Genomic DNA, 22,065 nt, shown 5'->3' on the forward strand with positions numbered 1-22,065 from the left:
CTCGTCTCTAGCACGTGGCAAGGTGAGGGGAGTCCACCCGCCCCAGGGAGCTGTTGTGAGGTGTGAAGGAAGTTATTTCTCTAGCACAGCTTGGTAAACTACAAGGCTCCATATGTACTTGAGGTAGGATTATGTCGTCTAATTCGTATTTGGCCAAGAGTCACAGTTTCTTGAATTTACATGGAGAAGAAGCATTCAGGTACATGGTAAGGAAGTTGAAGGGCTCTTTTCACTTTCCAGGAAACACTCCAGATGCCAGGGGGATCTGTTAGGGCTCAGGGAAAGAAACGGAAACTTCTCAAGGTGGTGAAAGCAGAAAGTGACCTAACACGGGGGAAGCGGGTCTCGTGAAAGCTCTGGATGGTGGGAGAGGTGGGCACTAGAGATTCGCAAAGCTGCCGGCCTGCACGGACAGCATAGCATGTTCTGCAGACATGAGCTGCCGGGCAGCTGCCGCTTCTTCTACCTTCGAGAAGGTGGGAAATTGGGAGGCCACCACAGAGCTAGTGATCCCAACAACACGTTGGAACTGTGATGTCTTGGTTGGGGCATCGGTGCTCAGGAATCTGCTGACACTGTTGTAACTAAGAGGATATTCAGACTATGTCCTGACTGCCACCATCTCTGCAATGGCAAGCTGGTGACCTGACACAGGTGCTGGCTGAAGCCAGCCGAGGGAAGCCGGAAGACGACCTCCCTTCTTTCTTCCACATCTCCATGAGAGCATCCGATTGGCAGGACTGGATCTCATCTGCAACTCTGGATGCGAGGTGAATTCATTCCCCTTGCTGCTTTTATCAAAGTAGCTCACGGTTCCTGTAGATCTGGGGTCCATCCTGGTGGGCTTGGCTTGGTTCCCAGCCAGGGCCTGGGTCTCATCTGCAAGCTCACCTGGGGAAGGAACTGCTTCCAAGCTTACTTAATTGCTGGAATTCATTCCTCTGGGCTGTTGCACCCTCAAGGGGTCCTTGGAGGCCACCTGAGCATCAGGACCCTATAGTATGGATTCTGGGAAACATAATTTTCAGCTTGTCAACCTTGGCAGGACAAGAAGGCTCAAGAAGGAGGAGCACATAGATGCTGAGTGCCAATTGGCCTCATCCAGCCGGCAGGAGGAAATTAAAAAACATGCAGTGGAATAAAGAAGACCTTGGATATAATGAAGCAAGTGGCCGTCCTATGTGTGTCTGGTGACAGGCAGGCCTTTGTGGGCTGGGAGGCAGCTCAGATGTTACTTTGTACAAATGCCACTGAAGAGGAGCCATCTACAGTGAGCAGGTTGTAAAACGACAGATTGTCAACGGCAGAGTCATAGCGCCCTACGGCTGGAAGGAGTCTTCTGCTTTTGGAGGGAGGCGGAATGATGGAGTCCTGAGCAACCCTTCCAGACCTGGAGTCTCCACTTGTACGTTACATGGTTCGTTCCTCTGCCCCCAGTGTCCTTAACTGATAAATGGAGTAATGATAGTCCGTACCTTCTAGGGTTGTGCAGCGCTGATAATTGCTTATATCCACAAAATGGTAAATACTCAGAGATGTGGGCGATTGGCAGCCCGATGCCTCTTTTCCCAGAGAGGAAATGGGTCAGATAGTTAATGTGAAATGGATTTCCAGTGACCAAACAGACCTAGAGGAAGTTAATGGCAAAGGTGGGCCTGGAAGTTGGGTCCCTCGACACCCAACCAAGGAAGATATTTCCAGTAAAACAGACTAGCCTTGCTCCTATTTACGCAGAAACACAGGAAATTGCTGTTTTAGTGGTTTAACATGGCTGCTTGTTGGCTGGTTCTCACGGTGTGGGAGACAAGCAGCTGGATTGCCTGGGCACAGGTGGGGTCGGCCACCCAATGTCTGTAGAAGCCTCTGGCCTCTTGGTCGGGGGCACAGCCATGCATCTATCTCTGATCTGATGAAAGTGGCCCCAGTGCTTGGACCAAGTGTCAGCTGATTTCATATTGAGTCTGCACTGGAGACAGCTACCAATTCTTGTTTCCTGATTTACATGAAGTTCATGCTTCAAAGCAAGAGTTTGGCTTGGCCTCTCTACCCTGCTTGCTGGTGTTTATCTGACAGATGAAAGCTGGCATCACGCGGACGCTTCATTAACTGGGCTGAAAGGGACAACGTTCACAATCTACGTGCTGTCGGGGGCGGGTGTGTCCTGCCGGCTGTGGCTCTGCTCGGAGACTAACGGTCCTACAAGCTTGCTGAGGCCGGCTGGGCGGGGTCGGTGGTCCCGGTGCTTGGGAGTGCACAAGCCAGGCCCTTGAGGTGTACTTCGGGGCTGGCGAGAAGCCGAGTCAATGTGTGACCTGCAGGGGAACAGCCTCCAGCTGCGACGGGGGTTGGGAAGGCCCCTCCTCAAGCCGTGTCTAAGTGATCCCGGCTCATTTGTCACCCTAACGTCCTTATATGTGTGAACAGCTGCAGGGAAAACAGAACTTAGCTTGGTGGTTGGCAGGTGGGGCTGGGGCTTCACTTCCACTCACAGGACATTTGGTGAACCCTCCGGTGGAGACTCCATACAAGACCTCCCTGGGGAGGTGACATCATCACATCACGGGTGTCAGGGAAGAGCTGGCTTAAAGCTCCTCTGCTTAATCGGTCCAGGATGGAGTCTGGTCATTTGTATTTTTCTGGACACCCCGGATGACTCTAATAGGCGGCCCACGTGGAGAAGTGCTGGTAAACACAAATGTGTGCTTAGGATCTCCCCGTACATACGTGTTTTTATTCGTTCATCAACAGGTATTTACTTACCATATCTATTACCATGCCCCATAAGGTCCCCGAGCGGCTGCCCAGCTGCCGGCCCTGGCATGGCTTCCAGCTCATCCCCACGTCGGGAAACATGGCAAGTGCAGCCACGTTCATGCTCAGCTCAAAGTAGCCGGCCTCCGCCTGGGAAGCGACTCAGAACAAAAGCAACTGGATGAATCCGATCCGTCCCAGGCACATTCTGTGTATGCCCCAAGGCGGGTGACTGCAGCTTGGAGACTAGCAATGGAGGGTGACAGCCACTCCCCCACAGTCGGGGATCCTGTAATCCCGAAGGATGAGTGGGGGGATTTGGTATCTGGTGCGTGGGGCTGTTTGGAGAGATCCTATTACACGACATAATGGGAGGATGAGCCGACACGATAAAACACGGGTGGGCCGCTACCGATAGCCGAGCTCGCATGTCTGCTTTTAGACACTCAAGGTGGTTTTGTTCCTAGAGCATTTCCAGGGAACATTTCCAGGGCGTGACGTGGCAGTGATTCAGAGGCATGGTTCAGAGCCTGCGGAGCTGAATGGATGGAGACTGGCCAACCCGTTTATGCTTAGGGGGAGTGCCTGGCTGTGTGGAGGCTGGTGGCCTGTGGGGAGAGACTTGGGGGACAGGCTGCTCTGGGTTCAAACTCAGTTTCTCCTGTTCACGAGCTCTACCGTGTAAGGCACACACCTTGTCTATGAAACTATGAGTCATGACACCTGCATCTTGGCGTCACCGGGCAGACCAGAGCCGAGCCAGTAAAGCACCAGGCACCACGGCTGACACATGTGCCTGATGATCGGTCAGTGTGTTACGTTTGTCTCAGCTACCTGCAGCCTTGACACCGTGTAACAAACCGTCCCAACTCCTGAGAACTGGAGGGAACTAATAACTAATGTGCATTATGAGTGTGTAAGTTGTTGGGCTGTGATGCTGATCCAAGGCAGGCTCAGCTGTCTCAGCTGGCAGGGTGGGGGTGGGGGGTCCTGTCTGTAGTCAGCAGTGGGATGCTTGGGGGCGGGGGGCAGTGCTGCTGGACAGGAGTGTCTCCCTAGGAGTCTTTTGTGTTTTTTCCTGGTAGGAAACCCTCGGATATTTGCTCAAGGTGGTGGCCAGGGTCAAAGAGTGAAAGGAAATGCTTGAAATTTCTCAAGTTTTGGCTTGAATCACAGTTGTTGGCATCTCAGTGGCCAAAGCGAGTCACCTGGCCCAGCCCCGAGTGAGTTGGTGGGAACACCGGGTTGTGGGGCAGAGGACGCAGAGAGCACAAGGAGGCCACCAAGCCAGCTGTTAAGGCAACTGCTTAAAAAAAAAAAAAAAAAAAAAAAAGGCAACTGCTTTACTATGTGTTCTTGGGGAAAAGGCCTCCAAATTGGAAGATGTTCCACAAATTCCATTTGTCATTGAGCCTCATCCTGCCCGGAGGTGCTTCGATACCTAATTTGGGGACAGTGGTGGTGAGGCATTGCACCGTAGACTGTAAGACACCAGCCCAGACCAGATGGCCAGGACCTACGGGGTGGGGGGCGCCTGGGTGGAGGGGGAGCCTGCAGGAACAGAAACAAAAAAAATCTAATATTGCATCCAGTGAGTTGCAGTGATTAACAAACAAAATTATAGGATGTGCCTTCGAAATGGTGGAAAAACCTCATTTTCGGAAGACCTTTCAGAGTGTGTCTGCTGAACGTACATTTTCTCTTGCAGTTTTCGCAACAGTAAACATTGAAATAATTGAATGTTTGCTGTTCAGAGATGCCCTTTGTGTGAACTAATAAATGTCTTTCAGTCTTGCATTTGGGGGAGAAGTTAAATAAAAGTGGTCACGCGTGGTTGAGTCTGCCCACTGCCAAGATGTTAATTGCTTCCCTTTCTCTCGTTTCAGAGTCGGAACAATGGGTCTTCGTGGGCAGCCCGTCCCTCCCGTGGAGCGCGTGGCCGGGGAGGGGTCCGAGGAAGGGCTGTAGGTGAAAATCCATCGTGAGGAGGAGGCGCATCCGAGGAAGGGCTCCTGGGCTCCTGAGGACCCCGGAGCCTCCCTCCATCTGCTCTCTCCTCCGCACTCCCAGGCGTCTCTAACCTGCAGGCCTCCTGGGGGACGACGTGTTTGCTTTGGCCCATAAATCAGTCCCACGGATCACTTCGGGAATCGTTAGGCTTTATCATGACGCGTTGCCACCTTTGAGGGAATAATTGCCCAGTTTGGCCAACTTGGGACCTGCTTCCTTCATCTTAATTTCCTCTCTGGGGATGCCCTAATTAGTATTTACTTTCACTTAAAAGAGAGAAATTTCTTCTGATGCAATCAACAGTTTCCCTTGCGTGCCAAGCTTGTTTTATGATATTAAGCATTTAAATAAAAAATTATAAACGTACCGTGAAATGCTGATGGGGGTGATTAATTTATTTTTATTTTGCATGTTTTAAGGCTGTGGGGATTACTGTTTTGAAGCAGACCCAATTATCGTCCTTGAATTCTGCGTACAGCCGGGAGGATTATTCCCTCACGGTGGCTGTGAGTGGGTGGCAGTGCAAGGCCTCCCGTGCAGGCGGCCCACAGTCTCAGCCACCGCGGGCCCTAGAAATGGTAAAGAAGGATGCCAGGGGCAGAAGGGGATCCCCAGTGCAACCAGGGGGTTGGGAAGAGGACAACTGCCTCCCTGGTTCCCTCCTTCTTTGGCCAATGAGCCTCCCAGGATGGGTCACATCCCGCCCTCGCCCCACTGCACCATCCTCCGGGGTCAGCTGATGCTCTGGTCAGGGCCCGGGGTGCAGGGCCCAGGGCCTGAGTCTGGAGACCTGGGTCTGAACTGTTACCTTGCTGCTTCCAGCTGGGTGACCTGGAGCTTCTTGGAAACTCCTTATGCCTTGGTCTTGGTATCTGTGAAATGGGCGGTTGCCCCCCCTGCTCCCCCTGGGGAGGCCTGGAAGACCATGTAGTGACCCTAAGAATATGAGGGTGTCTGTGGACTTCATGCCCACACCCACTCCCCTCCTTGGGGCCCCCTTTGCTGGCCTCCTGGATGCGCTGAGTGGTTCAATTGGAATTAAAAAGCCATAGCATGCGCTCTTTTCTTTCTTGGCCTAAGTTGAGGCTCTGGTCAGTTAAGTGACTTAACAAAGGTCAAAAGGAGAAGTTGAGAGGCAGACGGTCAAAGGCCAGAGCTGAGGCTCTCGTGCAGACTTTGATCCCACATTGTGGTCCGCTGAGGCTGGCTGGGCAGCGCTGATTCCCGCTGGTTGATCCGCCAGCTGCCCCCCAGCTTTTCGCAGATCCCCAACCCAGCCTGCCAGTCACCTGAGAAATGCTAACTGTGCTTTTGTTTTACTTTATTTTATTTTAAGATATTTTATTTATTTATTCACGACAGACACAGAGAGAGAGAGAGAGAGGCAGAGACACAGGCAGAGAGAGAAGCAGGCTTCATGCAGGGAGCCCGACACAGGACTCGATCCTGGGACCCCGGGGTCACGCTCTGAGCCAAAGGTCAACCGCTGAGCCACCCCGGGGGCCCCCAACCTGTGTTTTGAAATACTGTTCCTCCTGTGCGGTGACAGAGGGGGCAGGACACCACAAGACACCACTAAATAAAACCAAAAAGCAATCCGTTCGGCTTCGTGCACGTGCGTGGCGCCGCAGAGCAGCGTCAGGTTTGGATTTCACACGCTGTGTCCGGCCCCGCGTCCTCGGCCCGGGAGCCCACGGCGCAGCCCTCCAGCGCCCCTCGCGTGCTCCGCAGTAAGGCTCCCGGGGGCTCCCAGGCTCCAGGAGCGGGTGAAGGATGCCAAAGTCTGGGTCGCGGCAGTCACGCTCCCGTTGGTGACGTCGTCTCCGCTTGCCGTGTGCCCCCTGTGCTGTCAGGCGGTTCTCACTTCACGCGGGGGGTGGATCCAGAGACCAGCCCGCGCTCGAAGACACGGGGGCCCCGTTCACAGTCGTTCTGAGAAATGAAAGCAGAACCCGAGAAGCAACCCATGTGCCGACAAATGTGTGACGCTCCAGATTCTTTTGTTCCAAATAACACGGTTTTCAGGTTTTTAAGTTCAAAGCGTGTGCTGGGGAAGGGGGGTGGGAATCAAGCCCTTACGACAAAAGCACACAAAGGGGAAATCTAATGAGAAATGTGACAGAAGGGCGGAGAGAGTTACAAAAGTTGAAACGTAGCAGGAAAATATTAAATTGCTTTTAACGTAAAGGGTTACCCTGGAAAAACACGACGGGAAAAAAGGCTGAGACCGGCCTGTGTCCGTCAGCAGCTGCTGTCATAGTGCTGAGTAACAACCACCCCCAACCCAGGGGCTGGGAGCAGGAAGGGTTTCCTGCTCACCTGAGTCAACAGGTGAGTAGCGTGGCTCCCTGGCGGGGGAGTCAGGCTGCAGCTTGCTTGAGTTCTGCTTTCCTGTCCCCCTTGAACGAGGGGTCATCGGGCAACAGACCACGAGGACGTGCCAGCCGCCTCCACGGCTTGCCCGGGGGCCTCACTGTCTCTGCTTACGCCCCTTCAGCCTAAACAAGTGGCGCACACAAGCCCCACCGTAGCGGGGCCAGGCACCCTGCGGGCCCCGAGGGAAGGGGGAATGTTTGCAGACCTGCAACCTGTTAGGGGCCATCTGGTCCCCACGGTTGCTCCAGCCGCTCTGGGCCCCTGGGAGGCAGCCGCTCAGAAGAGTCTGGAAGGGAAGTCATGCAATTTAAGCTCTGTGTCCGCCACGTGTCGGCCCCGGGCCCCGGGCAGGCCGCGACCTCAGTCCAGAAGCAGCCGAGGTGGCTGGTCAGGAACACGGCCTGGGGACCCACCCAGATGGGCTCGGAAATTGTCATGCTTCACCACACGTGCGCATTACTGGTTCCGATAAAAACAACAAAAGGACCCCCCCCCGCCCCATTTTGCCAGAAGTTTCCCCTTGCTACTTCAAGAAAGAAGGGACAAGGTTGAGAGTAACCTTGCTTGACCTTGGGCCAGGTGATACATAGACAGGTGAAGTCCCACTTCGCTCTGACCGCAGCGGGCCGTGAGATGGCGCGTCTCACCTGTGTGTTCTGGCGCCAGGATGGAGGCTCCAAGAGGCTCGGCACCTGGACACAAGGTATTGCTTGGAGACGACCCTGGCCTCTCCAGGAAGGTGTCAGCTCTGGTCTGCACGGTGTGAGGTGGGCCCAAGAGACACTCAGCAGGTGGCACTGGGACCCTAGGGCCAGGGGCAGGTGGTGAGGGGGCCTCACTTTGAGAAATGCAAGCTGATACCTCGCTGACCAAGCACTTTGTCAACTCAGCAGCCCGGTCACTGCCATAGGTCACCCAGGAGTGCTGACCAGAAAGAAAGAATGTGATTACATGGCGCCTGCCTGCCCCCGGCAGTGGCTCACCTGTGGCTCATCTGTGGTTCACCTGTGGATCACCTGTGGTTCACCTGTGGTTCATCTGTGGCTCGCCTATGTTTCATCTATGGTTCATCCGTGGTTCATCTGTGGTTCACCCACAGTGGCTCACCTGTGGCTCACCTGTAGCTCACCTGTGGTTCACCCACAGTGGTTCACCTGTGGCTCACTTGTGCGTCACTGGTGGGTCATCTGTGGCTCACCTGTGCTTCACCTGTGGCTCACCTGTGGCTCATCTGTGATTCACCTGTGCTTCACCTGTGGCTCACCTATGGTTCACCCACAGTGTCTTATCAGTGGCTTGGTTGTGCTTCACCTGTGGCTCACCCATGGTTCATTTGTGGTTTCACCTGTGGTTTATCTGTGGCTCACCTGTGCTTCACCTGTGCTTCACCTGTGGCTCACCTGTGCTTCACCCACAGTGGCTCACCTGTGCTTCATCTGTGCTTCACCTGTGGCTCACCTGTGGCCCACCTGTGGCTCACCTGTGCTTCATCTATGGCTCACCTGTGGTCCCAGAGTCTTCAGTAGGGAATAGTGTCATATAGTTGCAAGAACAGAGCCCTCTTTACTAGGGTCCCCGCCCCCACCAGCCCAGCATCCATCTACCTCAGGGCTGTGGCTTCACACCTGGTTGTAGCCGGGTGTCAGCCGGACTTGCCACTCAAGCCACGGGATGTGCTGTGCTCAGCTCTGTGAGGTTCCATGTGGGGGCTCACACCCCAGAGCCACCTGTGGAGGACTCCACACCTGTGGGAGAGCAGAGTAGTCCGTCCTTCTGGGCTGCAGGCCGGGGCCTTGTAAGCAACAGGTATTTCCTTCTCACACTCTGGAGGCTGGAAGCCCAAGGTTGGCGTCCCCGTGCAGCAGGGCCTCCGTAATAGCTCCTCTGCTCCCCGGGCCCCCGGGCATATTTGTGATCCCACCCGGGACGGTCCCTGTGGACAGAGGTCTGGGGTCTGCTGATCGGCTCACCTCAGAGCTCAGCCACCACACATTTCCCAGGGGAGTGTGGGTGGTGAGCAGGTGGGACAGCCAGGTCCGCTGGCGTCTCCGAGCCCAGCCTGGTGCCGAGCTGGCAAGTGGTCCCTCAGCGCCCGCCCCCCCACCTGCCCTCTTGTCTTTCACGTAAGCCACGTGGCGTTATTTCCTCTCCGCTGCAGTGGGCCCGTTCCTGATGCGGCCGAGTTGCCGGGCTCTGAGCCGCAGAGAGACTGGGGGGCTGCCCCGGGCCCGGAGGTCTGGATTGTCCCATGCACGAGTGAGAGTCGGCCTCGATGTTTCAGGCGAGACCCGTGGGGTTGAGGCCCTTGGAGCCTGGTGTCGGGACCAGACTTGCCCTCGTGCAGCCGGCGGAGCTGGGCCCCGGGTTCCAGGGAGTGTCTGCGGCCCACACTCGGGGCCTCGCGGGATCCGTGAGCGGGCATCACTGCTTCCTGGACCGCGGGGTTTGGGGTGTGGGGCACACGCTTTGGCAAACTGTCACCATCATTCCTCAGGAATACCACTGTGTGCGCCTTTTCTGAGGCCCTTGTGCCATGAGGGCGTGATGTCCCATGTGGCTGTCATGGCCTCACCATTGCCGCAGGTGCCCCTGGCTCTTCGGGGGCGGCTGGTCGAGGCAGGGGCACGTTCTGAGGCCGGGCTACAGGCTCTCTGTTTGGTGAAGTATGTGCATCCTTGCAGGTTGGTGACCTCCCGGGGTCGGGGAGCCAGGGGACAACCGCCAGCAGTGAAGGGAGCTGTACCCAGGACCCCAGGCCCCGGCCTCAGCCAAGCTCGGGGGCCCTGGAGCCTGGATGCCACACATCCCGGAACAGGGCAGGGTGGCCAGTGATAGACTCGGGTGACACGCTGCCCTCCTCTGCTCACGGCAGGCTTGCTGGGCTCTGAGAGGTTTGCCCCGCTTGGGCCCGGGGGACAGGAGGCGTGTGCACGTGTGCCAACGTGTGTGCCTGTCCCCGTGTGCGCCCGCGAGCCTGTGGGTGTTGGGTGGCAGTGTGGTCAGTGCATGTGCATCTGGGCTCCAGGACAGATCCAAGAGCTCTCGGCCCCCAGCTCCTTCCCCTGGTCCCCTCTGTGTCCCAGCCAGTGTCCTCCTGGCTCAATGGAAAGGGCCGGGGACATGGCCCGGGCCCCTGACCTGGCGTCCCAGTGTGGACCCGTGGGTCTGTGAGGCGAACGAGGGCCTAACCCCCCGGCCCTGGGTTGTCACGTGTGACGTGGAGCCCAGGGGCCTGCAGAAGCCTCAGATGGGGCCAGGGGCCAGCGTCTGCAGTGACACCCCGGCGGCCACGTAGCCCTGGAGGGATGTGCTTTCTGGAGTGGACCTGGGGGTGGGTTGTGACTTGTTCCCATCAGAGTCCTGTTCCAGAAAAGCCAGTGTCTCCTGGAGGGGCCTGGCGGGTGGGGGGAGGGGTGGTAGGGGAGGTGGTGGGGACCACAGGCTGGTTCAGGCTTCGAGTCGGGGGGACTCCTAGGGGGTGGTGCTCACAGCCAGGGTGATGTGTCCCGGACCCTGCCCTCTGGTTGATGACCAGGGCACACACCAGCAGCCTGTGCCCTCCCTGCCCCTCCCTGCCCCCTCCCTGCCTCATCCCTGCCCCCTCCCTGCCCCATCCCTGCCCCTTCCCTGCCCCTTCCCTGCCCCTCCCTGACCCCTCCCTGCCCCCTCTCTGCCCCCTCCCTGCCCCTTCCCTGCCCCTCCCTGCCCCCTCCCTCCCCTCTCCCTGCCCCTCCCTGCCTCCTCCTTGCCTCATCCCTGCCCCCTCCCTGCCTCCTCTGGGCCCCCTCTCCTGCCCCCTCCCTGGCCCCTCCTCTGCCCCTTCCCTGCCCCCTCCTCATCAGTGAGTCCAGCATTGTGGAAAATTCTAACTTAGGCTGGCTAGCGGCAGTGCTCCCCACCTCTGCGAGACCCCTGCCGAGGCCAGTCTCCTCCCTTGCACTCCTGCACCGACCTCCACCTCCGTCACTGCCACACTTACCCCAGCTCGCGCACACCCATTCCTGAAACACCTTAACCAGAGCCAAGTCATCATGGTAGCTTGGGAGCTGCAGCCCAGGCCCGGCGAGTGGAGTCTGTGCTCTGCGTTCCTGCCACCAGGCTGCCTGGGCCTTGACTCCCGCCCGGCCTCCCGCCAGCCTCTCCCTCCAGCCTCCAGGCCCGCGTTGTTGGGCCTCTGCCCATCAGGACCTTCCTCCCACCTTCCCTTCCTCTTGGGTTCCAGGACACACACACTCCTTGTCAGTGGCCAAGAGGCCCTGACCCTTGACGGCCTTTTAGGAACAACGGGATGCCCGTTTGTCTCATCCTCTCCACTGAGACAGTCCTGGGCCTTTCCTTTCACAGCGAACAGGTCCATTTACAACATTTCCTAAATTAAAAACATCCACAGTGGAGATTAATTCATCCACTTTTAAAATGAATAAGCAGATGTAATCAGTTTTATTATCATTATTTTTTTTTTTTGAAATTGCATTTTCCCCCATCGTGCAGGGAATGAGCTTTCCTCAAGCCAAAGAGATTTGGCAAAAGCCTATGAAGGTTGAAAAAAAGAGAAAAAAAACAACCAACTTTCTCCCATGGCAACCTCTTCACAGTGGCCTCGCAGGGCAGGTCTTCCCGTTGCTACGACAACCTCAGTCCCATGTGCCAGGACCAGCAGTGGGCGCATCGTCGGGAGGGCGAGGCTGCCCTGGAACCTTCCCCCCAAAGGTGGGGTGTTCACCTTCTCCTGCTACCTTCCCATTTACAGCACCTAACACGGCAGTGTAGGAATTTCCAGCGCCTTTCCCTCTGCACCAGAGTTTGCCGTCAAGGTCTCCCCGTGTCCCCCGGGGGCACCCAGCCATCGAACAGATGAACGCGACGCTTACAGAAGTCCTCCAGGGGCGTTTGGGGAGCCCCGAGGCTCCGCTCCGGGATCAAAGAGAGCTCAGATCACAGGCAGGCGCTCCCGGTCCAGGCGAGGTCACGAAGGATGACCTTGGAGGATGACAAGAGGGTCGAAGCTCCTGCAGGCCGCTTGAACAGACGCGTCACGGACACCTGTGGAAGGTAAAAGCACACGGCGAGAGCCGGGAGGGAAAAGCAAATCAAAGCCATCATACCACATCATTCAAAATACCTATTCGGAAAAAAAAAAATCTATTAGAACGGGCAGGATGAAAAAATACTGACAGTAGCAAGTGTTGGCGAGGACGTGGCGCGCCAGAGACGCTCGTTTGCTGCGGAGGGAAGGCAGAAGGGCACAGCGGCTCCGGAGGCAGCTCGGCGGGTCCCTAGAGCAGTGACGCAGACAACGGCCGTAGGATCCGGGACTCCTCTATTTCTTGGCACCGCCCAACACAAATAAAAGCTGATGTTTGCGTAAAACTTGCACATGGGGGTTTACAGCCGGGGTCTTCACGATCACCCCAAACTAGAAACAGCCCGAACACTCTTCCGGGAGCACCGACTGGGTGAACCCACCGTGACTCAGCCACGCAGGGGAGCGCGGCTCGGCGGCAGGAAGGCTCGAACTCCTGGTGCAGCAGCAGCGAGGGGGAGTCTCACTGCGTCGCGGTGAGTGGAAGAAGCCAGACGCAAGACGCTCCGTGCATACGGTACCACTCGTGTGGCATCTTAGAAAGGCAGAGCTGTAGGAACGAAATGTAGATCAGGGCGCGGGTGTGGACGGCCAGTACTGACTGTCAGGGCGGCTGCAGAAGCCGTGCATGTGGGGAGGCCCGTTGACTTGTACACCTAAAGACGTGAATTTTACGGTATATAAGTTCAAATGAAAATTTTAAACTAGAGGAAGATAGAGGAAAGAAATGTTTCTAGTGGTTCATTAGATTTCCAACCCCTTCCGCTTAAGCAGAGTGACCAGTACTGACTTCCATGCTTGGGTAGGAGCCTCCTGGTTGCACGGGTATCGCCAACCCGCTAGGTTGTCTAGCGGGCCCCGAGATTGTCCAGATGTTTACACTTGGCAAGGAATTACCCCTCATGATGAAAGCAGAGGTCGGGCGGACGCATGTGCCTGTGCAGGGTGTAGGTGTGAGGTTCTAAGATCGACCTTTCCGCGTGGAGGCTCTTGGGGTGAGGAAAACAGGCTGAGACAGAAGCCCCTTAAGGTAGTGTGGGTGGGTTCCTGCAGGTTAGACACCAGAGTTGCAAAATTCCCCTACAAAATTAAAAAAAAAAAAAAAAGGTTAAAACTATAAAATGGAATTGTGATTACCCAGAGCCAGGCCATGTAGCGTGTCTAATTAACCAGACTGTGTTTTTCTCTTTATTTTCTGTTCCTTCCGTGACTGCTCTACCCTTCACTTGGAGACCAGAAAGGGGGAAGGTTCTTGCAAATCATCGAAGATTTGAGTCCTAAGTCATAGGAGGACTGACTTAGTAACCTGAATCAAAATGGAACATTCTAGAGATTTCAGGACGGCAGATCTAGCGACCAGTGGTGTACTTAGGGACAAGACTCTCTCGCATCCTTCTCTTCCACCGCCCTGTTGGCTTCAGTTCCCGGATCTGCCCCCGACGGTTGCACCGTGGTTGCTACAGCGCCAACCTTCTCATCCTTTGACATCACCCCAGGGCAGAAAGAAAGAATAGTCTTGTGCCTCCTCTTAAGAGGTAGGAAACCTTCTCCAGGAGCCCCTCAGCTGACGACTGCCCTTCATGCCTCAATCCTGATTTGTGTGGTCGTCGCATGGCAGTCGTTTTAGGATCACCCAAACTGATCACGGCCAAGAGGACTGGTTTAACTGATCAAGATTTATTGCCTCCCTGGGGCTGGCGAGTGGCCCCCGCTCTTCTAAACTGTGTGGTCCCTTGATCCATGAACAAAATAGGTTTGGAAGAGATGGGGGGTGTATCCGGGTCCGTAGTACCTGTTTTTTTCTTTTTTTAAAGATTTTATTTATTTATTCATGAGAGACAGAGAGAGAGAGGCAGAGACACAGGCAGAGGGAGAAGCAGGCTCCATGCAGAGAAGCCCGATGCGGGACTCGATCCCAGGACCCCGGGATCACGACCTGAGCCGGAGGCAGATGCTCACCCACGGAGCCATCCCAGTGCCTCAGGACCTGTCCATTTCTTTGGGGGTTTTTACAAAGTAAATTTCATAGACTTTTTTTTTTTTTGGTCCTTCATTTGGCACATTGTCAGAAGCTTCGGATTAAAGTGGGAAAGGTCCTGTTGACTTACATTTAGGATGAGAAGTGCCCGACAGCCAAGCAGCCTTTAGGAGAAGACGTTTGCAAGGAGGTGGGCACCGATGACCAGGGCGGGCAGGCGGGACAGCCCGGAGAACCACCTGTCACCGGAAATAAAGATCAGAGAACGATCTTTAACCAACACGCGGAAGTTCAGCTATGTTCCTTCCGTGACTGCTCCGTAGACAGATGGGCCCTTCTATATTTAGAAATATGTTCGACAATGGGGATTTTCAGAAGCAACCAGAAAACTGTTTGCTGATTACTCTCCAGTTAACTTTAATCGTTCGTTCACTTACTTAACTGGAACATCTTGCCCAAGCCAAGCAGTTATTTGAGACTTTCCGTTGTGGTTCTTGCAAAACCAGTAAAGAAAATGCAAGAGGGGATGGGAAGGAGGGGGACCACCCAGCCCGAGGGACTCCAACGGAGCAGGTGATGGGGTCGGGGCCACGCTGTGGGGACAGGTGCTCAAGGGCACCCGCTCATCCTTTCAACAAGTGGTTTTGAATTTCTCCTTCGCTTAAGGCTGTGCACAGGGAGATAGAAAGGCAAGGAACTGGATAGACACGGGTTCAACGTCTAACCCGGCAGGAGGGAGGATACAAGCACACGCGGCATTATCACGCCCCGTATTTGTGACACGTGGCTGAAAAGGTTGGGAAAACACAACCAGCAGGTTCAAAGAGTCAAGAGTGCATCCCTGCTGGGGCCGGGGGCTCTGGGGGGCCGCACGGGGGCCGCATCTGGTGCACACAGTTGTTCCCACTGATGCCCCGTGGCTGATGGGTGAGGGTTTCTGGATGTTTCCTGGGTGGAGGGATTGCAGAGTCTGATTTACTAACAAGAAGGAATCAGTAATAATAATAATAATAATAATAATAATAATAATAAATTAAATAAATAAATAAATAAATAAATTAAATAAATAAAATAAAATAAAATAAAATAAAATAAAATAAAATAAAATAAAATAAAGGAATCGGCGAACCGTTTGTGACTTTTTATAACTCAGGCTGGGTCCTACCATGAAATAGGCCATTCACGTACGTGATTGCCACCCGGGGCCCAGCGGGCCCTCGCAGAGAGCCTTCCGCCCCCACTGTCCCCCACAAACACACCTAGCTCACCTGGGCCCGCGGTTCCACAGGGGTTACGGGTGTCCTAACAGATGATGATGACGGCATGTGTGGGCTCTGCTGTCATGAACAAGAAAAGATCTCTGAGGACTAGCATGAAGGTCGAGGGGGGGCCTCCAGAAGAAGTACTTTCAGCTTTTCTGGAAAATTCTTTAGCTCTTAGGGCATCACACACTGAGATATTACTTGACCCCACACCTGGGAACGAACTGGTCCAGATCAGCCCGGAGTCAGCTGGTGGGAGGAAGGGCCCAGTCCTTCACCTTGTCCCATCTGACGTGGTCCTGACTGCTTCCGACTAGCTGGGCACATAAAACCCCACAATCTTGAATCTCACTTTGGATTTAATTAAAAACACCAAGGTCACTCACGGACTCTTCCAGCTTAGTTCCGAGGTCTGTTCCGTTTTTATGGAATCCCATTAAAGTTCACTGCAGATATGTTAAAAACGTTAACGGTTCCACAGAAAGTTTTAAACCACTCTGTGTGACTTTTGCCCGTGGAACAAGGACGTTGGAACGTCTCCCCGTGACTCCAAATGGAACCTGGAGCGGAGAGAGTCTGGTGGTGGGATCCCACGGACTCCCAGGAGGTGGTGATTCCTACAGGAGACCCAGGCCCCCAGGGCCCCTGGCGCCCCAGCTGCGTACTTGGCCGGCAGGTGGGATCCCGGGTGCGGTACACGCCTGAGCCACCTCTACGGTGGCCAATGCTCACTCACGGGCAACCGGGCGACACTTGGGACATGGCTCGTCTGCACTGAGAGACGCTCCGAGTGTAAAGCACACGCCAGACATTGAAGACTCAGTGCAGAAAAGAACGTGTAAGGCATCTCATTACTATTTTTGCATTGATTCTATGTTGCAGCCATAGCATTTCGGATACACCGGGTTAGATACAACCCAGCATTAAAATTAATATTGTCTGGTTTTGTTACTATTTTAGTGCAGCCGCTGCAAAGTCCATCTCACGTTGCGCTGCGGTTCTGCGGGGGAGCGGGCTCTCAGCTTCTCGCACGTTCCCTGCCCCCCGCCCCCCTCCAGCCCAGGACTCTCCTGGTTGGAGCGGGCAGGAGGTCTGCTCCCCTCGAGGATGCTTCTCTGGGATTCCTCTGCCCCTACGCGGGGGCTTGCGGAGATAAGGAGACCCAGGTCCCCCGGCCGCTCTGTCTCCCCATCACGGCGCCCTTAGCCTCATGAGCGGAGAGAAGACCTGGTCCCCCCAAGAAGGGAAGGATCAGCGCTGTCCCATGACGTTCACTATCATTAGCTCCACCACACAGATGAGACCAGGGGCCGAGCTCTCACGGTCTGCTCTCCCGATTTTTAGGAAGATGACATTGGAGGCCGCCTCATCGATGACCCCGGTTTATGTGTGTTTTCCTTGCATTCCCTGCGAATTCCAGCTCCCCCGAGATGGGGCCCACGCCGGGTTGCCCCCTCCGAGCGCCGTACCCCGCGGGTAAATGATGACACTGGGCGTTGGTGTCCTGCGCCGGCCTCCACCCCTTCTTTCCTTTTCTGCCTTTCCCAAGATGGCAAGTGAGGGCCACCGCGTCAGCGGCCCCGGTCCTTCAGGGGTTCGTGTCTCCCTCTCCAGCCCTATTTGGAGAGCAGGCTTGGGGCCGCGGTGCTCCATCTGAGGGGGGCCGGGTCCCTGCCGCAGCCCCTCGCACCTGCTGGCCCAAGGCGCCAAGCAGAGACCTCTGTGGCTCTTTCCCAATAGGAGCTCCCTTGGTGGCCGTCCTCACAGCCAGGTGGCGGCGATTCCTCCTGGCAGGTGGAGGAGGAGGCCGGCCCCAGACAGAAGCAGAGACAATCAGGCGAGGGACAGTTCCCAGGGTCCAGCTCCCTTGCCCTGAGCTAGCCGAGGGCAGCAGGGGATGGGGGCAGGACTTGAGGTCCCACAGGGCCCTTGGCTGATCCAGCGACCTTCCCGGTGCAGCCACCGGGGCCTTGTGCCAACACATTCTGGTGGGGATCCTAGTTCCCGCTCTGCAGAGTCAAGGCCTGGATGTGTCGTCACTAATCCTCCTGGCGCCGAAGCTGCTGCGTCTGGGGCAGCCCGTTCCCTGGGGCCCCCGAGGAGTGATCCTTCCTTGAGAACCCCAGAAACACCGTCTGCCTCGGGCCTCTTCCCGTCCCAGCAATGTGGCCAGCAGGCAGGCCCGCACGGGGGACTGAGAAGCGTTTCCCCCAGGCTCTGTGGGGCCCAGGCCTGTCCTGCAGGACATCTAGGCTGCCCCAGATGCGAGCCTGTCCCTGCTGCCCCGTCCCCAGCTCTAAGACTGCTCAGCGTGCTGGCCCGTGAGTAATACTCAGCCCCAGCCACACCAGGGGCATCCTTGGATTCGGCTCCCAGTGGGCACCTGAGAGCGAGAGAAGCCGGGGTAGGGGACGCTGGCCTTTGGTTGGGACACCGGGCTAGCCCTGCCCTTGTTTCTTCAGTTGAGACACTGGAGGGACCAGTTATTTTCAGGTCTGTGTGGACCTGCCTGACCCTGGACAAGCCGTGGGGTCTCTCTAGGCCTCAGTTTCCACCGTGGGATGCGGTGGCGACTGTCCTCACCCCGAGGGATGTGGAGAAGAGTCCCTCAGTGGGTGCAGACATCTCTGCTGTCCTTATGGCCGAGCTCTGGGATAGTGTCACACCCCTGTGACACCCGGGGGCAGCGAGGTCCTGAGAACAGTTAACTAAGTTCTTGATTGCCTCCTGTGTCGGGAGCCGCACTCCCCAACCTTTCCATGTCATGGTGTGGATAGACCAGCAGAACATGTTTGGCTCAGTAGATTGAGAGGCTGAGTCTGCCCAGAGCTCCAGCCTCCGCCCGGGGGCCAGGAGCTCTGTGTGTCACCATGGGGCACCCGATGGGGGCCCGGCTCACCGCTGTGCTCTCCAGGGCAGTTTCCTGCCACGGTGCATTTGCTGCTGGGGGCTGTCCTGCCTGTGCATGGTAGGACAAGCAGCAGCACCCCTGGCCTGTGCCCTGCAGTGACCCTGAAGAGGTCTCTGGATGGTGCTACATGTTCTCAGGGGGCAAAACCCCCCCCCCCCCCAAGGAGAAGTGCCAGTCTGGCTGGTTCGAAGGCATCACCCTTTCTCACTCTTGTGACAGCCAACAGCAGGGCTGGGGGGTCCCACTCCCTCTACCAACTGGGTGCAAGCAAGACAGCCAGGGACCCTGAGCTCAGGCCGCAGGTGCAGAGCTGTGGCCTCACTCTACCCCATGCCTCCCTCCCGGGTGAACGCGGAGGTGTTATGAGAGACCTCTGGCGCCTCGTAGGCCCTCAGGCCCATGTCCTGGATCCCCCTGCAGGAGACGAAGCTCCTCTCTCCCCGACAGGGAGCCGAGCTCACTGTTACTGATGTGATGAAGGGTCAGCACAGGTGTCCCCGCGTCAGCCGAGGCCGTGGGTCAGGCTTCCGGAGGGCCGGGCAGGAGCAGAGGGAGACGCGAGCCCCGTGTCTGCAGTTCTCGTCCCATCTGCATTTGCTTTTCGTTCTATTTCAGTCCGGGGCCAAAGTAAAACATTTTGCTTCCCTAAAAATAACGAAGGCTCGGTAGCGCCGAGAAGAGCCATTTGCATGTTTACTGTTGAGACCACATGGAAATTAAAGTTCTATCAATTAGGACATAGAAACGCTCCTTCAGTGTAAACACCCACATGCCGTTGACTCTGCCCGCGAGTGTGTACACACACGGGTACCAAACAGTATTAAGTGATCATTAGTGACAGGCCGCTGAGGCTTTCCGGCTGCGGCCTCCTCAGGCTGAAGATGCCGCCCAACTGTCGAAATCCCTGGCGCCGCTTCCCGGCTGGGCGAGGGGCCTGGATCCCACGGCAGCGCCGATGCCCCCGCGGGCCGCAGGCCGGGGTGGGGGGCTGGCGGAGGGGGCCCCGCCCCGGCGACACGACCCGGCCTGGCCACAGATGGCGGAGCCCCTGTGACCTAGCTCTGCAGCCTGACGTGAAGCTCCCGCCGCCCCAGCCTCGCCCGCTGCTCCTCCCAACCCGCTCGGGCATCGCCGCGCCCGCAGGCCGCCTGCGCCCACGTTCTCCATCAGACCCCGACGGTCCCCTTCGCCGTGCACGCCGTCCTTACAGGCTCGGGCGTCTCCTCCCGGCCCTGTCCCCAGCGCACGGTCTGACACAGGGCATGCGTGCATACATGCATTCATTCATTCATTCATTCACTCCTTCAATGAGTGCTGGTAACACACCTGCTGCTGATCTGCAGCTTCCTTCACTCGTTGGCGGTGAAACCGCGTGGGGGTGGTCAAGGAACACTGGGAAATAAAGGTATTTGTGGAAATCCCCAGGAAAGGGAAGAACGGGGTCCCGGCGTGGGCGATGCTGAGGGGTGGGGCCTGGCTCCTTCAGCAGGGCGGCCAGCAGAGGCCTGTGTGGGCAGTGGACCAGGCCGGGCTGCCGAGAGCCCGCGGGACGCCCACCACGTGCCTGGCCCTGCTGAGCGTGAGGTTCTGCACCCGCCTCCTGCATCCCAGGGAGCACCCCCGGCCTTTCTGCAAATTGGGGAACAGGGCTAAGGCTGCAGCACGCAGGCCGCCGGTGCTGGGGGAGGCGAACACCCGAGCAAGGCGGTCTCGTTCTGCTTGTCACGTCGGGGCGAACGCAGGGCTCGGCCTAGTTTCTCCATCAAAACCGCCCCATCCCACGATGGCCCGGGCGAAGAGACCGTGTCCCCTCTGGTGCCCACAGCAAGGGTGAGGAGGTGTCCCCAGGGGCCGTGTGGTCTCAGTGGGGTGGGTGTCATGCTCTCACCCCAAGGAAACTCTAGGAAGATTTGGTGAAGTGACGCTGACGTGAAGCCTCCGGAAACTGAGCCAAGGACAGGGCCCAGATGGTCGCAGGGAAGCGTGTGCCTTTCTGGTTTGGGGGACGTGTGGGGATACCGGCTCCCAGGCCACAGCAGGTCCACTGGCTGACATGCACCCCCCTTCTTACCCCCAGTGCTGCCGACACCCGCGCGGAACCAGACACCCCCTCCCGCTCCTGCTTCCTCGTTGCCGGCCGGCCGGGTGGCCGGGCACCTACTGTGTATTGTAGTTTGAGCGAGCCAGACCCACGTCCGAGCCCCCCCTGACCTGCCAGCTAGGGGCTCATCATTCTTTCTCCAGCTTTATTCTGATAAACAAACAAAAACCATCGAAAAGGCCATTCCAGACAAGCCATCGCCCTGCTTATTGATTTGCCCTGTCAGATTCTTTTATGCAGACATACATTTTATGATAAAACTTCAGTCTTGCCTTTTATGACAATAAATAATGCATGGTGCTTCTGAGCGTCCCCGTGTCCACGTGAGGTCCCCGCCGGCTCCGGCCTTGCAGCTCCGGGCGGCCCCGCTGCCCCACGTCACCTGCTTCCAGAACTCCAGCCGGGTGTCTGTCCCTGGAAGACGGTGGCGAGATGGCCGGCTGGACTCTGTGGGCGGGGGCGGGGCGGAGCGCCTTGCCCAGAAGTTTCCAGGTGCTTTCCAGCCCAGGACCCCCTCGCCCAGCGTCCCAGCGGAGGGCTGCAGTGGCTGGCGGGGCGGGTCGTGCCCCCTGAGCTTCCTGGAGACAGAGCAAGGGCCGGACAGGTGTCCCCGTGAGGCGCCGTGTCCTGGAGCCCAGGGGGGCTGCTTTTCCCGCCCGCCAAGCCAGGCAGCACCACCTCCAGGCAGAGGCCGGGATTCTGAGGCCTTGCATTTCTCCCATTGCTGCAGTGCAGGAAAGCCAGGCGTGGACCCCTTGTGAAGGGCGAGGTCGAGGCTTCTGCGGCCTGCAGAGGGCTCGCTGGGAGCCGGGCCTGCCACCCTCCTGCAGGATCCACACGCAGATGGGCAGGACAGGGATGGGTGGGGGGTCACGCGAATCTGGACGGGGCACTGCTTCTCCCCCGGGCTACCGCCTTCCTCCGAAACTCATGCACGTTGGCCACAGGGGATTCCAAAGCCCAAACCCACCTGGGTCGGTGTGCCAGTGACCCTATTAAGGCCAGCTGACGACTCCAGGCACGGAGCTCCGGGTCACCGCTGCACGGCCCGGCCACCAGCCCCCTGAGGACTCTCTCGGCCCAGAGCACGTTCTTGGCCAGGCGTCGCGGAAGGAGTGGCTCCCTGGACGGGTGGATGGCTCGCTGTGGTAGTAAAACGAACAATTCATCGTGGATTATTTGAGGGCAAATTACTTTTAAGTGTAAGAAATAAAAAGACAAATTGGCAATTGGACTTTGTGTGAGAACTTAAGTGGGTAATTTGCATTTGGTGAGAGTGTCAGGAAGGCGGGGTCCTGGGGGAGAAAAGGATGAAGCAGGGTGGGGCGCACACGCTGTCATTTCGGGGCCTCTAAGCAGAACCCCAGAAGGGGATCCCGGGCCAGGGGCCGGGGCTCCTTTGCAAGGCTCCTTTGCCGAGCCGTCGGGCCAGAGAGAGAACCAGGTTTCATAACCGGATCAGCCCGGGGAGGACCTGAAGAGCATTGTCAACAACGTAACTGATTTTTACACTACACTTTTTAATGGGACAAATATTGATGTTGTCCGGAATAAGTCTTTCTTGGATCGTATCCAGGTCCCCGGAGCTCTCTC

The sequence above is a fragment of the Vulpes vulpes genome, chromosome 14 (genome assembly GCF_048418805.1).
Source record: "Vulpes vulpes isolate BD-2025 chromosome 14, VulVul3, whole genome shotgun sequence".
Taxonomy (NCBI): Eukaryota; Metazoa; Chordata; class Mammalia; order Carnivora; family Canidae; genus Vulpes; species Vulpes vulpes.